The sequence below is a fragment of the Tenrec ecaudatus genome, chromosome 17 (genome assembly GCF_050624435.1).
Source record: "Tenrec ecaudatus isolate mTenEca1 chromosome 17, mTenEca1.hap1, whole genome shotgun sequence".
NCBI classification, from domain to species: domain Eukaryota; kingdom Metazoa; phylum Chordata; class Mammalia; order Afrosoricida; family Tenrecidae; genus Tenrec; species Tenrec ecaudatus.
In genome coordinates, this window is record NC_134546.1 from 65,269,362 (window position 1) to 65,274,715 (window position 5,354).

Below are 5,354 nucleotides of genomic sequence, written 5' to 3' on the forward strand. Positions count from 1 at the left end.
AAGGTGTTGAATGGACCAGGTAGCAGACACCAACAAAAACAATCATTGTGTGATCACCTTCCTCGCATAAACACTGAAGACGAATGTGTGCATAAGCAAGTGTGGTGAAGAAGGCTGATGGTGCCCGGCTATTGTGAGATATAGCGTCCGGGGACTTAAAGGTTTGAAAGTAAACAAGCGGCCATCTAGCCCAGAAGCAACAAAGCCCACACGGAAGCAGCACACCAGCGTGTGTGATCGGGAAGGGCAGGGGGGACCAGGTCTCAAACAACAAAGGCAGGGGGCGGGGGGAATCACATCACCATGAATGAGGGGGAGTGCGTGATGGGGACCCAATGCCCATCTGTAGACAGCTGGACATCCCTTGCAGACGGGTAGTGGGCAGGAGATGAGTCACTCAGGGTTCAGTGTAGCAACAATGAAACTCAAAACCTTCCTCTAGTTCTTGAACGCTTCCTCCCCACCCCACCCCCAATTATCATGACCCCAATTCTACCTTGCGGACCTGGTTAGGCCAGAGGATGTACAGCGGTGCAGTAGGGATCTGGAAACACAGGGAATCTCAGACGGATGAACCCCTCAGGACCAGCGGTGGGAGTGGTGACACCGGGAGGGAAGGGGGTGTAGAAAGGGAGAACCTATCTTAGAGATCTATGTGTAACCTCCTCTCTGGGAGATGGGCAATGGGAAGGTGGGTGAGGGGAGATGCCGGGCAGTGTAAGATAAGATAAAATAATTATAAACTATTAAGGGGGAAGGGGAGAGCGGGGAGTGAGGGGGAGGGAAAATAAAGGAAACCAAGCTGATTCCAGGAACGCAAGTGGAAGGCGAATTTTGAGAATGACGAGGGGAACAAATGTATAAGGGTGCTTTACTCAACTGATGTATGTGTGGATTGTGATAAGAGTTGTATGAGCCCCAATAAAAAGATTTATGAAAAAAAGCCAAAAACGTCCAGCACCTACAGACAGAAGCTGCTTTGTGTAGTAAAATAGTACAGCTGTTTCCCAAGAGTGTGTGTGGCTGCTTTTCCTCAAGAAGGCACCATCTGTGCGCATGGAAGCGCCATGCGGCAAGATCCTGGGTTGGCAGAGGAGTCAGGCGAAAGATGTGACACCTTCCTTCTCATGTCTTATGTTAATAAGTTAATGACCAATCATTATCATTAGCTTTTCCAAGAACTTAAAATTCTGTTAAGTAGGCACCTTGTGTACAGGCTAATTTTTTAAAGTTTCATTGGAAGTCAGAAAGGGGATTAACAGAAGCTTCGAGGACAAGCTATTATAATGACTTTTAAATAGCTCATAAACTTATAAAATAGGAAACCTTAAAATTGAAAAGAATTCTCGATTTCTTAGACACACCGTGGACTGATTTTACAACTAAGTCAAATCTGGTCATAAGAGAAAGGTCTACCCAAGGTCAGAACGCAGGCTTCATGGGCCCTATCATAGCCAATAAATGATCCATTATAAAGAACTATATGAGTCCTGTGTGAGGGGGTCTTTAGGTAGCTAAAAGCAAATCAGCATCCTCCTTGGGCAGTTCCAGGATCCCTCTAATCCAGCATCTTGTGCATTTTAGCCGGCTTTGCATTCATTTTCAGTCTTGGGTTTCAGCATAACTGATATGTTACAATGCAGTTAATTATACCTTGAGAAGCTTTAAAGAGTTATTTCAAGAATTTGTCTGAAAAACCAAGTATATTTGTTACAAGGATCAAATGTTCTTTGTTTGGGTTAAAAAATGGACCATGTGTTTGCTGTATGTTCTTACAGGACAACTGATGATCCAACATGACCTTTTCACACATCCATGACTCCTGGAAGCAAAATAGAGGTATTCAGTCCAAGGGGTTGAGTGGAGGAAAAGCCAGGTACCACCTGAGACCCTGTGGGGGATTTGGGACCCTTGAAGCAGGTGGTGTGGTGACAGCACCTTGGTTCCAGAGAGCTCAGTTAAGAACCAGACCTCCCATGTGAGGAAGGAGGGAGGTTCCAGCCTGAAGGCAGTGGTTTAAAAGCCAGGGTGTTGTACGAGTCTGCTCACTACCATCGAGTCCGTGCTGACTCAGCAACCCATGAGGTGGAGCGGGGCTGTCCCCTCACATTCCCGAGACTCACCGTTTACGGGAGTAGAAAACCACATCTTTCTCCTGAAGTGGTTTCAAACTGCTGCCCTTGAAGACTGCAGTTGAATGGGCAACCACTACTCCACCAGGCTCCTCTGTCTTAGGAGCATAATTACTTTTCATTAATTTCATCACGTATTCTTACATAAATTGAAATACTGAATCTGAAGCCGTTACTCCCCAAGGATAATCGTTATTTTGCTTGGTGTATACTCCTTGTAAGATTAAAAAAGAATCCATTCACACACACATTCTCACACTCAGAGAGTGAAATCCAGACTTAGTTGGCAGGTGGGCTGTAAACTTAGGCGGAGTTCTGGCAGCACAGGGGTTTAGTAGGCTCATCTGCCCACTGCTGGGCTGGTGGTTTGACCTCAGCAGCAGCTCTAAAGGAGTAGGAGGTTGCACTGTGCGTCTGTGAACTTTGTAAAAATCATTTTATTAGTGGCTCATACAACTCTCATCACAATCCATACATACATCAGTGTGTAAAGCACATTTGTACATCCATTGCCCGCATAGCTCCTGTAAACATTCACAGCCTTGGAAACCCTATGGGGCAGTTTGTCTCTGCCCATCAGCGTCACGTGGAGTTGAGATCACAGGGCAATGGGTTTTTGGTTTGTGCACATGTAGATGCATCAGTGAATACAATTGCTTGGGTTGAGCACTTCTGAGAGTCAGCTGACCAGCTGTTGACTTTGCTCGGTATTCACAGCCTATCTTGTGAACATTCCAGTTTTTCAGTGAGATTCTAACACAGGGATTGGTGTCGTGGGAACCATCTTGTAGACCCCAACTACAACAGCTGCAAACCCCCACAACTACGTCCACAATGTCAGCCTGCACCGAGGTGCACCCTATCTCAAAAGTTTGCTGCCTACAGTTGTGCAACTGCCTGGCAGCCGGAGTTCACAGATATGAAATGTTCCTTGTTCAGATTATAAAGTGGACAACATGCTTGTCATGTGTTATGGAACAACTGAGGATCTAAACATGCCCCTGGGTCCTTTTGCAAAGGGCAACAATCAAACCTTCCATTATTTTTGGTTTTATTTTCTACACTGTACTAAAAGTAGATTTGTAACCAACCATAGCTTAGAGTGACATAACAGTCCATTTCAAAATTATTACCACCAAACTAACAGAACAAGGACTCCTAGCATGTATAGGCAATGCCGTTTGAGCTGTTACTAAAGTGAGAAGTAGGGATAAAGTCTAAAGAATACGGTTTAATCGCTTCTCGGCCTTTTGGCTAAGATCAAGTGTAGTATCTGTTCTTATCAGTTTAATATCTGATATGTCTATCCGAGGACAATATATTAAATGGATTTTTGGAATTAGGAGATGGAATAGGAGCTTGCTCCGTCTACTCCACGCATCGACCTGGTATTGCAGTACTTCCAGGAACGGTGCACTCCCTTTGGGGAGTATAAAAAAAAAAAAAGAAGAATACGGTTTAAAGAATATTCGTGGAGATAGGTTCATTAATACACTCAAGTGCGCATTCATTCACTCAGTATGGCACAGTGGTTAAAGCACTCAGATTCAAACCCATCAGAGGCTCTACAGGCAACAGATGCTGCACCCTCCTGCAAAACTGACTTGGAAACTTATGGGGCATGTGTTAGTCCGGGTTGACAAGCAAGAGAAGCATTCATTCTCACTCATCTCTGTGTAAGAAAGCTTTAAATACAAGAGCAATTGAGTATTGAGAAAACAGCCCAGTCCAGATTAAGTCCCTAAATCCGATATTAGCCCATATGTCCGATACCAATCTATAAATTCTTCTGCAGACTCACAAAACACATGCAATGATGCCGAATGCAGGAAGATCACAGGTCAGTGGGTGGAAAGTCTTGTGGATCCAGTGGTGGTGGAAGCATCTCAGCGCTGGCAGGGGTCTCCATGTAGCTCCTCCAGCTCCAGGGCTCTAGCTAGCTCCATGTGTCTTGTCAGCGGAAATGTCTCACAGGGAGTGAGCGTGTAGGCCTCCAGCAAGCTAGTTATCGCCTTAGCTAGCGCCTCCACATGAGGTCATCAAGCTGCGACCTGATTGACAGGCGAAACTCCACCCAACCTCAAACTGACAACAGATTACTGTATGTAACTACCACAGGGTAGTTTTCCTCTGCTCTATAGGGTCACCGTGAGTCAGAAACAGCTTGAAGACAATGGGTTTGGGAGACATTGGCTGAAACCCTGTCCCTTTGCTCTAGATTAGAACACCAGCCCAGTATAGGATGGAACACAAGTGTAATCTGTGCTTTGTGTGTTATTCCATTCGTTCAACTATCCAGGATTTCTATAAAATGCCTCCAAATGTTGAAAATATGCATGCCCTACACACCAATATGGTGCTTATGATAAAAAATTGCTTCTTGTGACTGACTTTCAGTTCTAAAAAAGGTGATTTGGAGAAAACCAAGTTGACTGTATGACCAGGCTCTTGGGAAATGCATTTGGGATTTGTCCAGGTTCTGGGCTGAGAGCTGGCCAGGGAGGACAGAGGTCATGACTGAGGATACAATTTACTGGCAGTCTCCCTGACTTCCCTCAACGCTGAACAGAGGAAGCGCAAAATCCAAACATGGTTAACCCTGGCCAGGGTTTCCCTACAGCATGTTAGGCACTTTCAACAGGATCTTATTCTAGGATGTCTACAGGAATTCCAACAGGGAGATCTCCATATTTCTCAACCCTAAGCAGTATTTCAATGTGAGCCTGCAAATGTTTCTAACACCTTACTGGAGAGATGATCACAAACCCATTAATATCCTCTATGCCCTCAAGAGGAAAGTCATGGAGCGGGAGGCATCATGGGATTATGTTCTGGAAACCCCCCACAACTTCAGCAGGAGTATGGTATCGACAAGAGGGTGTCCTCAAAGCTCTACACCGCAGGGAGAAATGGTGCAAGCGAAATGAAAGCAGAAGCAGGTTCCGGGGGTAGACACCCTCTTCTTCCTCCCCACAGTTCCCCCTGATGACCCGAGGCCCCTCAGACCTCGCCTGCCCCCAGACCCGGCCGGCGGTGCCCGGGGAGTCCCAGTCGCTTGCCAGATCCAAACAGCTTCCAGGCGTCTCTGACCCGGGGCACCAATCCGCCCCGTCTCCATGGAGACCGCCGGAGCCCCGCCTCTTCCTCGCGACGTGGCCCCGCCCCTCCGCCAAACCCGGAATCGCGAGGCTCGCGCCCGCTGCGCGGACGGGTGGCGAGTCG

General features: G+C 46.7%; 1 non-coding gene across 1 annotated transcript; it reads left to right on the forward strand.

Annotated features, from left to right (window-relative positions):
- The first annotated feature begins 3,366 nt into the window (after positions 1 to 3,366).
- LOC142431277 (U2 spliceosomal RNA) lies at positions 3,367 to 3,554 on the forward strand. The gene has a single exon (XR_012780806.1). It is a non-coding gene; the product is annotated as a U2 spliceosomal RNA (small nuclear RNA).
- The last annotated feature ends 1,800 nt before the right edge of the window (positions 3,555 to 5,354 follow it).